Source organism: Amphiprion ocellaris, chromosome 12 (genome assembly GCF_022539595.1).
Source record: "Amphiprion ocellaris isolate individual 3 ecotype Okinawa chromosome 12, ASM2253959v1, whole genome shotgun sequence".
In the NCBI taxonomy this organism is placed as follows: Eukaryota; Metazoa; Chordata; class Actinopteri; family Pomacentridae; genus Amphiprion; species Amphiprion ocellaris.
In genome coordinates, this window is record NC_072777.1 from 4709815 (window position 1) to 4722212 (window position 12398).

Sequence of the window (12398 nt, forward strand, 5' to 3'; positions counted from 1 at the left end):
CCTGTACTATACTATATATGTACAATACCCCTGTACTATACTATATATATGTACAATACCCCTGTACTATACTATATATATGTACAATACCCCTGTACTATACTATATATATGTACAATACCCCTGTACTATACTATATATGTACAATACCCCTGTACTATACTATATATATGTACAATACCCCTGTACTATACTATATATATGTACAATACCCCTGTACTATACTATATATATGTACAATACCCTTGTACTATACTATATATGTACAATACCCCTGTACTATACTATATATATGTACAATACCCCTGTACTATACTATATATATGTACAATACCCCTGTACTATACTATATATATGTACAATACCCCTGTACTATACTATATATGTACAATACCCCTGTACTATACTATATATATGTACAATACCCCTGTACTATACTATATATATGTACAATACCCCTGTACTATACTATATATATGTACAATACCCCTGTACCATACTATATATGTACAATACACCTGTACTATACTATATATGTACAATACCCCTGTACTATACTATATATGTACAATACACCTGTACTATACTATATATGTACAATACCCCTGTACTATACTATATATGTACAATACCCCTGTACTATACTATATATGTACAATACCCCTGTACTATACTATATATATGTACAATACCCCTGTACTATACTATATATGTGCAATACACCGCAGATGTCCACCCGTATTTTACCAGGATGGTTATTTCTGTTGCACAGTGCACTCACTTCCGCTTTTGATGCTGCAACATGCACGCCAAGGGGCGAAATCCGACTGCTTGATTAATGGCTCGAATAATTGCTAGAACACTCAATTACTAAAATAACTGATAGCTGCAGCCCTAATAAAATGTTTAAGATGAAGCCATTTACTGTGCTGTGAGGGTCAAATATGAATCGTAGACTCTTGGAGAATGAATCTTTGGTTTTTCTTTAAGACACACCTCTAAAACTTTGTATTCTGTATATCTTTGTATTTGCATGTTTTCCTTACTCATTAGCTCTGTTTCCTGTTCATGAACTAGCATCACATTTGACCTCGGGTCCTCTGGGAAGGTACAATATGGGATTTCTTTCTGTGTGTTTGGGTGTCTGCCAAACTCCATCCTCACAACCCAGGACAGCCATTACTTCATAATGAGCCTCTGGACGGCCATTCCATGTCCTTGATAATCACGCTATAGGGGCGTGAAGCACAAGATGTTCGCTGCCTTTGGCCATAAACCTCAACTAGCGCGACCCCGGGTTCCTGGCGATCTCGTGGCCCTCCTTGTGTCTTCCTGACGTCAGGCCCAGGCAGAGTGGAACGCCATCTGTCATCGTCGTAGAGACAGGAACATCTCCTGGGGTCCAGAACATGTCCTTCACCTCCTCTTTTATGCAGCACAGGTAAAGCAACAGTGAACCAGGTATCAACAGGTATTTATAGCGCAACATGACTGATAAGGTAGATAAAATCACTTGAAGTTATGGTGTTGGCGAATGAATAGACTGAAGCAGAAATGTGGAATGTCTCTATCAAGCCACGTTTTCTGACAGCGAACCAAAAGGAAACAAAAGATAGAATAGACCTTGTTAGGGCTGAAACACTGTTCCTGGCCTCTGTCCTTCATTTCAAAGCGATGCCACGTATAGTTCTGATCCTCCTCCTTCCCCTTCACCCTCCTGCTTGCTCTGGAGGAATATGCCGTTGCCCTTGCTGGCTGTATAGATTGTGAATTCCAGTTATGGCACGTCTGAATCATTGGTATTCAGAGTGCGGGGCACAAGTGGCGGATGTGCCGGGCAGAATTGACATGTACAGGTTTATTGAAATACTCTCCTCGTTCTCCCAGTAATTGCTCTCAGTCTTGCCTCCGCTCATCTGCTTCCTTCTTTCTCTCTTTCTCCCAACACTACGTCTCTCAATTTCTCTCATCTTATTCCTTGTTCTTTGTCCTTGTCTGCCTCCTCTATTTAGCACATCCCCTGTTACTCCCTCCACTACCCCTATTTCCTCATCTTTCTTGATCCACTTTGTCTTTGTTACCTCTCTCTCTCTTGCTTCCTTCCTCCATTTTTATCTTCATTACCATTCTCCCCACTCTCACCTCAGCGTTCGTCTTTTCACCTGTAAGATTAGAGCGGAGGATAACTGAGATTTCATCATGGTTCTCATGAATAGGTTATGCATATGTCACTGACACCACTGCACCTCATAAATACACAACTTATTACCTGCCTCACTCTGCAGCACACATATACGGCCTCGTAACTAGCTGTCTTTTAAAATATACAGTATTTATTCGGCGTTCATTGTAACTCGACAGTAAATATATGCAAATCGCATCTTCAGTTCACCTGTGCTGGATGTCATCCTCGCTTGTCTGTTTGTCTTTGGGAGCTTTTTCTCCCCTCCTCTGCTACTTTTAAGTCTCCCACTTCCACAGCCTCAGCTAAAACAAACATGAACAGTGTGCTCCATTCACAGCTGGCTTTGTGCGGCTCGCCTCTCTTGTTGCTGTTGTTCCTGTTTCCTGTGTTCCACGGTGTCTTTTCTACTCATAGCGCCGTGTTTGTGCAACATCTCTCTCGGATTCCGACTACCTCTCTTATATTTTCTCAATCTGTGTCTATTCTGCCCCTCCCTCCCTTTCTGGACTATTCAAGGCTCTCCCAAAGGGACTAGTAACCGTATGTATGCTTACTTTTCATCACCAAAATTCATGTGTGGTGGTACGCATCAGATACCGAGTGTGCTTAACATTGCTCTTCTTACTTCCTTCAAGCAGTGGCTGCAGTGATGTGGAGTTCATTTTAGGATTACAGCTCTGCCCGAGATGAGCGTGGGTCTGGAAGGAAGACCGGGGCTGTTAACAAAGACAGAATTATGAACAGGATTTCCTTGTGCAGACAGGAGAAGGTGGAATATCACCCTGACCGGTTTAACCTCATAATCAGCCGATGACTGTGGAGAATTCTCCTCTTTATGTCGCAATCTCATGCGCCCATGCAGGAGCCAGAGATAAGGAGGGAAAGGGCCGAGGTGGGGGCGAGGGCGTCAGTGATTTGTCAACATCAACGGGGTGTATGGAGCTTTCAGCGAGACGGAAATAATCTGGATAGATGTCGCATTCGGTTTGATTCACCGCAGCATCGCCCTAGGACAATAAACTTCGCATGTTATGCAGCGACTGTCCGCCACTATATGCTAGTGGTCATCTCCAGATGGCTGAACGCCGAAACACAGTTTGAGTTGGCTTTGCTCAATGATGCATGTAAGCCACATTGACCACCAGTGTGATCATCTGACCCTGCATCCCACTGTCCTGTCTGTGTCACTGCCCATACCCAAGGCTGTTCTCCATGCAAAAATCTTTGTTACTGCACAAAAACCAGCAGCGTTGGTGCACGATTGGTGGCTATTTAAAGGGATGAACTTGCTGGTGGGATATCTGCCTGCTTTTCCCTGTTCCATGTTTCTTAATTGTGATAAGGCTTAAGTAATCTGCATCTCCTCCTTTGTCACAGCCACGCAGGGGAATAAGATGCTTCAACTGGGTTTTTCAGATCTCTCATGCCTCCAGCTTATGCAGCATCCTCTGGCAGTAAACATTGGTTTTTCTGTGTCCACTTAAAAGAAAGTTAGTAAGAAAAAACTCTTGCCGGACTCTTTGACATCACAAATACGGAGCAATGAGGTGGGAAACAATGGCTGACAGTGGGTGAAGCAGGTGTCTAGAAGGTTGGAATAGGTACCGAGGAGCAGGATGGAGTTAAAGGAAGGATGCAAGTGAGTGTGATGGTTGATGGATGGATGGAGGAAGCATGTAGAGAGGCATGGAGGGGCTCTGTCAGCCTGCTGGTTCTCCCCACAGGAACAGCTGTCTCTCTGAGTGTAGCAGATGTAGATTCACAGAGGGGGGAAAAGATGGTCTCCTTTGGTCTTTTCTCGACTCCTCTTTTCTTTTCACATAAAGTACATAAATCTGTGACAATTAGCTTTAATCTCCTGAACTGAAAGTGCTTCTTGACACCTTCACCAAAATATTTAAGGGGCCTCCTTCGCTCTAACAGCTTTCATTTCTAATATTGACAGTGTTTCTCTCTGTCACACTTCAGCGGTCAGTGTTATAGGATACTTTGTTTACAGTCCACAGTAACTTAGCCAGTTGCTACTGTCCAAAATGGAGCATCCAGTAATGAACAGTTTAAATTCAATCAGTTCAAAGTCTGTCTGCTGAAAAGAGACATTTTCAATTATCTCACTACTATTTGTTTACCTCCCAAAGGCTTCAGATGGATAATAGATTAGAGATGGCTGGTAAGAGATAGTCGGCCTGCCTGATTTGTCACTGATTAAGTAGTGGAAGAAACAGAATGCGATCAGTTGCTTGGCTCATAGAGAATAGAGCTCTTAAAAGATGTATAATGACTAATCCTGTAGTGATGCTTCTGGACAAGTCGAATCTAATTAAAAAATACTATTTTAAATTAAATGAAAATGCTACAGAGATTATTTAAATGTGCGATAAACTGTTCAATATTGAGTATAGCAGTGAGTAGCTGTTTTATATTCTTTCAAGTCATTTAATTAGCTGTCATTTCAATTATTCTACCAACATAGGATGCTCCAAAGTAGCACCATTCAGTGCTTTGTACTGTAGTGAATGTTACACTCAGGAAAATGAATGATGTAAAGCATCATTCATTTGAAGATGGTTACATAAGATTTTTTATCGTTTTTCTTAGGAAAGGCATTGGAAAATGTAGGTATTATGAGATACAAAACCAATGGATTCATTTACATTGAAGTACAAACGTCCATGCTGAGTTCTAACTTGTGTTATTGGTCGTATTAATCTCAAATCTAGTGACAATCCCAAGTTATTATTTTTTTTGAAAGACACAGCAGTTCATATGTGAGGTTTAAACTACAGGGAAATCTAGATGCCTTTCTGCATAAGATTCTCACATTTTTCTGATTTCTGTCCCATTTCCCTCAGCCTAAGTGTGATATAACGTCTATGAAACGTTATGTGATGTTGTAGAACAGTGTGTTTTATCTTACTTTGAAGCTGCTTAAAGGGAAAATTTGACAGAAATACCAGGAACGTTTGTGTTTCATTTGGTTAAATTAAATGCTAAGCTGTCATTTGCTGAATTTCTCATGAACTGATTACTGTCTTTTCTTCCACTACGCTGAGATTCAAGACCCTTTTGTGCAAAATGTGTGTCAAATCTCACATGTTTCACTGCTGATGTATCTAACCTAGTTTTTAGCTTTGACTGCAGAAACTCTGCTTCACTTTCTGGCCTCATTCGGGGTTCATTTAAAGGATAGTGTGGGTAATTCTTTGTGTATGCGTGCGTCATAGATGCTTGTGTGGTTGCATGTGTGTGTTTTTTCCCATTGTGGCAAATTATCTTGTTCATTAATTCCGACATACAAGGAAATTAGCCTGTTCCCTGCTTGAGGCTACATCTAAATTAGAACGACCGGGGTAATCCAGAGATTTGAAGGGCTTGAGAGACTGAGCCTATTCTCTACTCAAATAGGCGAATAAAAAAATGAAAAGACTGCCACATTGTGACAAGTGACATTTCTGATTTATCTCGTACAAGGTTATCAGCCAGACTTTCATGGTAGTTCAATCATCTGGGTGGTCACAGTGTGATGTTTCTGTTGTTGCTTTTATTGGCAGTATCTCCGCATCAGTGGGTCGTAATAATCAGCATGAAATTCAGGTTGGAAAAACAATTCTGGTTGGAAAAAAGTCTTTCTCTTCAACTAATTTGTCCAAGAATGTTCGGTGATGCCCTCACAAGATGCCCACTCAAGAACACGGGCCTTTTCTCGATTTCTTTCCCCTCTGTCCTGCTCCCCCTTGTTCCGTTCGGCTGTGTTTGTCTGGGCTCTATTGTGTGGGACGGTGGGGAAGGCAGGCAGACTCTCCAGAGAGCCGGCGGCACATTCCAAACACAAGGCATTTGACTTGGGTGTCAGAGGATGTGCGCTCAGATACTTGACTGTTGAACTGCCCACCCAGAGGCCTGTCTTAGCAGCAGTCAACCAGACACAATGGAGCATGAGGGAGAGAGGGAGGACAGAGAGGAAGAAAAAGAAAAAGTGAGGTGGTGAAGAGCTGAGATAACCGTGTTCCGTACAGTATCCTGCCCTATGGGAGGTCTATTGAGTGACTTCAGCGGTTTGCAGTGCAGCTCGGCATTGTGCTAAACACAAGCACAATGTTGCCTGTGGATTAGCTTCTCTTTTATTTATTTTTTATTACTTCTTGTTTGATTGTTCTTTGGCTTTAGCATTAGCGATGCGGGATGGGAACTCCGACATTCTAATCTCGCCTCAGTTCTGGCTTCACAGCTCTTAAGGTCATTCACGGACCACATTTTACTGCAGGTTGCCCCAGTTACAAAAGCAGGTCTGTTTCCTGGGGTGCCTCACCACTTCCCTGAGTTATACCAAATTATGTTTGTTTTGACAGCCCGGCTCACACATGTCATGGGAGTTTAGCATCAAAGCTGCTGGGTAAAGGAATTACATTGCTCAAACAGCGGCATGAGAGTGTTGTAGTGCTGCACTGTGCAGCTGCTCAGCACATTTGATCATATGCCAGTGACTAATACCTTGTTTTTGTTTATGAAAACGATCCCTGTTTCGTGAACTCTGCTGCTTTTAGTTGAAGGGTAATGTAAAACATGTCAGTGATACAGATAGTTTCTTCCACCCTTGTCAGATGTCATTTAGGACATGACTATGAACTTGCATTAAAAAGCACAAATGGCTCAAATCAAGATCCTGTAGTGATGCAAAAGATGACGTTTAAATAGACAGAGCTTTTTATGTGAGACATGGTTGGATTACATGGACGTCAAACCTGGGGATGGTAACTGAACTGGCACGAAGCCAGCCAGCCCAGCGTGAAGCTTCACACCCCGACTGATTTACCTCTGCGAAGTTGATCAACAATTAACTATGCTGTGACAAGGACAGCAATGCAACACTGATTTTCTTTTTTCTTTTTTTTAGTCATGATAACCCCGTAAAATCCTACATGTTCAGAATGTTTACATATTGAAACCAAGATCGCCCTTTTACTGCTTGATTTTTATGTACCATTGGTCCTATTTTAGCATAGATGTTTGAAATATTCTCTTAAGCCCAAGTATTAAATGCATTTTCCCAACTTGTGAAGAAGCATGAAATTCCCCAAATAATGCCAAGACCCAAAAATCACAAAAAAGTTGACCCTCTGCAATGACTCCACAGATAGATGTCGCCATAAAGTCAAAACTGTGAGTACCTACTATATGTTACAAGCCCTAAGTTCAAGGGTTCAAGCAGCAATATAGCAAAAATAAGGTAAAAACAGCAAAAAAAAAAAAACAAACTAAGTGGTTGATACCAACAGTGCTGCTGATGTTGGCTTCAAGTGAAAGCAAGAGAGTATGGGTGAAGGTTGGAAAGATTTTAAAGACATGCCAACAACTGTTACGAATCAGGAGGTGATGTGGGCAGGCGTTCCATGTTACCTCGAAAATACAAGAGACGCAACAGTTTTGAGCACAACCTGTAACAGTGTGTTGATTATACAGGATGTGCTACTAGCTGGTGTCTTCAACCTTTCCTGTCATACAAACTGGAAACTCTGTATGTCCTTTGTGTTAGTGGTTTCTTCTGATTTTAGAAAACAGTATACAGCTAACCAGATTCCATTGTGCTGAAGAAAAGTCAATCTGTTGTTGTGGCTTTGCAGAAGGAAAGACCAGAAGACAGATCCGTTGTTCGTGCTTGATATGGAGGCCTAGTTTCTTCAGATACTTCACATGTTGAAATCAGTCCTATTCAATAGATTCTCATTCTGCTGCTAAGTCAATATAAATTTCAGTTTCCGCAGCTGTTTTGAACAGTGCAGGACAGCTGGATAAAAAGATTGTGTCTCGCTGTTGTAATCTATCAGTAACAAATGGACGTCTCTGAGCCAGTGTCCTTTGAAGAGCCGAGGCAGACTAGTGTGTAGCAACAGCTGATGAAACAGATCAGCTTATCCCAGCATAACTGTGATGTATATTTCCCACTGGATGTTTTTTTTCTCTTCTCTTTGTGTCTCTCTTCTCTTCTCTCTTGTCTCGTCCCATATCCATAACTGAATCTAGGTTACATCACTTCTCAAGACTGTACCAAGCATGTTTCTGCTTTGTGCCGTTTGCTTTCTCTCCTTTACTTTACAGTTCGGTTTAAAATTTGGATACACCAAGTTAAAGTCGAGGCATTATCAAAGTTGTTGGGATTTTCTTGAATTTCAAGAAAGTTGGATTTGTTTTCTCTTCAGAAGGAAGGATTCTTCGACAGTGTGGGCAGCCGTCCTTTGTTGCCTCAGTTTGAATTAAAAACTGTCTTTTTTTCACTGACAAGTCCTTACAGAGCACAAAAGCCAAGTGGTCTAAACAGATGCATTATTCATAGAGCTCATAAGACATTCCTCCTCTGCCGAACTCCTCCTTTCCAAAGGAAGCCGCTTAGGGACCTAAATGGAAATCCAAAGATGTAAAGAAACATGGAGCGGCTCCTTCAAGCTGTCAGTTGTTCTTGCTATGCCTTTGGAGTTGAAACTTTGCATGGTAATAAACAGAAAAAAAGGGGTATGTTGTTGTACACCTGCAGAACAAAGCAATTCTTCTAGTTTTCCCACACCGTGTTGCCTTGAATGTTTTCTGTAAATGAAATGTGTTACAGCATAAATATTAATTCCAAAAAACAAACAACCAAAGACATGTAATCTCCACTTCTTTGGTGACTATTTGTGGCCCTATTCTTTTGTTCTGGTTCATCTATACCACAAGATAATCCCAGAGCTGCTCATTAGAAATGGCCTTTCTTTCCCACTGGTGTTTCCAGCACTCCTGACCCACGACGCTGTTCGGGCAGAGCTATCCTCAGCTAACCATCCCACCAGGGACAGGGGGAACCAGGGAGGGAAGGCCACTCACGGCAGCATCAGTCACACCAAAAGCAGCAGGCACATGAAATAATGAGAAAGTTGAGCAATGTCTCAAATAAATCAATTGACGAATCAATGTCACGCAGCCATATTTGGTAGCCTTTGTAGCAGCACAGGCGTGTATATGCTGGTTTGCACATGTATGCTACCGTTCAAAAGCTTGGGGTCACTTAGAAATGTCCTTATTTTTGAAAGAAAAGCATTTATTTTCAATGAAGATATCATTAAATGACTGTTCTAGCTGGAAACAGCTGATTTTTCATGGAATATCTCCATAGAGGTACAGAGGAACATTTCCAGCAACCATCACTCCTGTGTTCTAATGCTACATTGTGTTAGTTAATGGTGTTGAAAGGCTCATTGATGATTAGAAAACCCTTGTGCATTATGTTAACACATGGATAAAAGTGGGAGTTTACATGGAAAACATGAAATTGTCTGGGTGACCACAAGCTTTTGAACGGTAGTGTATGTGTGTTTGTTGTTACTTGTAAAGCGATCTGTAAGAAATAAGACTCATTAGATCACACACACAGTAATTAGTATGTACACCCTATGTTTAAACAGCATTGTTTGTCTTTGAGTGATCTTTATATTTTATTCTGAGGCAGGTAAATGATCTTAATTCTGCAAGGAAATTGTGAATTTAGGACAAAACAAATGACTGATTTTTGCAAATCGTCTTGACATAAAATTATGATCTACAGGTATAGGAATAATCAAAAACAGCAAGCATGATATAGTCAGTTAAATAAATACATACAAATGCTGGTTTATGCTTCTTCTTCATTCCCTTTACTCGAGCTAAATGCCAAATATTCATTTTATTCTACAGTTAAGCTATTTTTTATCGTAAATTATTGGTCATATGAGAGTATGAGTTCATGAGCTCATTTTTTTTTGCATTTCTGTGTTTACTTGTGCTGCATGTGTTTATTGTATCTCTTGCTTTTACATCTCAAAGATTAAAGAAAACACTTTCTTGCCGCGTCCCAAAACCACATCAAAACCTTTCATCTTGCTGGAATTACGATGCATCCATTGAGAATAAGTTATTTTTAGTCTGTTTTTGGACTAGCCTGTGATCAGAATGATTTGGATTTAAATGAGCTTGGCATTGCTAACAGGAGCCTTTTGCAGCCTTTTCAATCAGTGCAGCTGCAGTCTGAAGTGCCTGAACTCGAACAGATCCTAAAGATAAACAAGTTTAATGTGGTAATTTAGAAATTGCTACACTATCAGGCCGGGTAACAAGATTTGACGAGGCAATGTAGTGAATACTCAAGATTTTAAACATTTTAGCCCAATGTCAGTGTTTCTTTTTTTTCGCTCCCTTTTCATCCTTGCAGTTTAAAGGTGCTGCTGTTGTATCATTTCGGATGAGCGCCACAAATGCCAATTACAGCAAATGCCAGCAGTATCATTTGCATGTAAATTGTCCCTTTTATTTATCCAAGGTCAGATTTTAACCTAACCTCTACCCTGAGTTTTGTGTTTGGTCTGTTGCTTATAAGCCTGTCTCTGTGGGACTAACTAACTAATAACGTATGTTTTAATGAAGTGATGATGCATTTCAGCAGGATAATACAGTGGCTGGAACATGGTACGGTCAGCTTTGTTTTTCTATTCATACGGCTGATGTCCAATATGGATAGGATTCATATAGCATTCTAGTTTTTTTTTTAACTACCTGATGCTTTTTCTTGTATGAAAGAAACATAGTAGTTTGACTCTTCCATTGTTTGGACATTTTGTTTTGTTTGTTTTCCTGGAAATACCAATTTGCATATGTGTACTTTGCATTAAGCACAGTCCTCTAAATCTGTAGAAAACATCCATTTCTTTCTTTAATCTGCCCCGAAGCAACAAGGATTTTGTCCTGTGTGACGCTGCATATCTCAGCCACCTCCACATGAAGCCAGTTATTTGCTGTAAATAGCCGGCCCTCTCCGGGGAATGCTTTATGGCCTGTGACAGCCAGGACGGTGCTGTACTTCACAGTCTACTAGCAGGCTGCTCTTTAATCTGCCTGTGTTCCCACAAAATGTTTGCCTGGTGTTTCTGTGCTTTTAAAAAAATATTAGGCTAAAGGATGCACCTAAAAATCCATTGCTACTATAAATGCGGTGTATAAAGCACATTTAAGATGAAACATATCAGATAGACAGATAGACAGATAGACAGATAGACAGATAGACAGATAGATAGATAGATAGATTCTGTATCCCCTTAAGGAACTCCAAGGTATGCAGTAGTTCACACGTTACATTCAAATAGCTAAGCAAACAATGTGCAATAAACATACAAATCATGTTGGTTGAAGAAACGGTGCAAAATTTGCTGATATTTACAATAAAATATAGTGTTAGAATATCGGAAATGTACAAAAAGGTACCATGATAATAGAACTAATATTAAGCATATTGGTCAGGATTATTGGTTTTATTGCACAGTTGGCTTGAGTCGAAAACTCAAACAACGTTGCAAAATCCCCCAAATTTAGGACAAATCGTGCAACAGAAATGGTGAAAGCCATATTTGTTAAGAGCAGAAAATAAACCATGACAGAGAGGCAAAGCTCTGTGCAGCACCTATGCTAAAAAAGAAAAAAAGTTTCCTGTCAGGACAGCAAAGGTGATATGTAACCCCGATCCTGAAGCTAGTAAATGACTCGCCTGGTTTGTTATGAAAAAGCAGCTGAAATCGCTGACTTTTCATGAGCATTTTATTGTCCTCTGCTCACATCCGCACAGAGCTGACCGTTAAAATATTCCACACGCTTAACTGTAACTGCAGTAAAGATCACAGCCTCACATCAGTGCATAGCAAGCCTCCGATGGTTGTTCTCGGCGGCAGTTTCGCATAAACACACCTGCAGGAGCCACAGAAGCAGCTCCGGCAGGTAGACAACTTGAAACAGGCTTGGGGGATGTTAGCCGCTCCAGGCGATGGAACGGCAGCTGGAATGGGACCAGTCCTGACTTTTTAATGCAAACAGCGAAACACCACGATGCAGCGAGGCAAAGGAGTATGAAATTGTTTGTGTGAAAACATTCCCTAACACTCCCAACAAGAAAATGAGTTTTCTTATCTGACACGTGGAATGTGTTGCCCTCAGCCAGTGACCTTGTTTATGCTTTGGAGGTTCAGTGTAGTGTGTGGACTTAAAGCAAATTAATTTGAAGCTCTTCTACTTTGCGTCGTCCTGTGAGAGAAGAAACTGTGCTTCTACTTGAAGCCATTTTTAACTTGAAGACCCCTTGAAATATTAACAGCTTTGTCTCTCGATAGGGAAGCGCACAATAGCGAGTGTTTGACTAGAACCCCAAAGAATATCTGCACAGCAA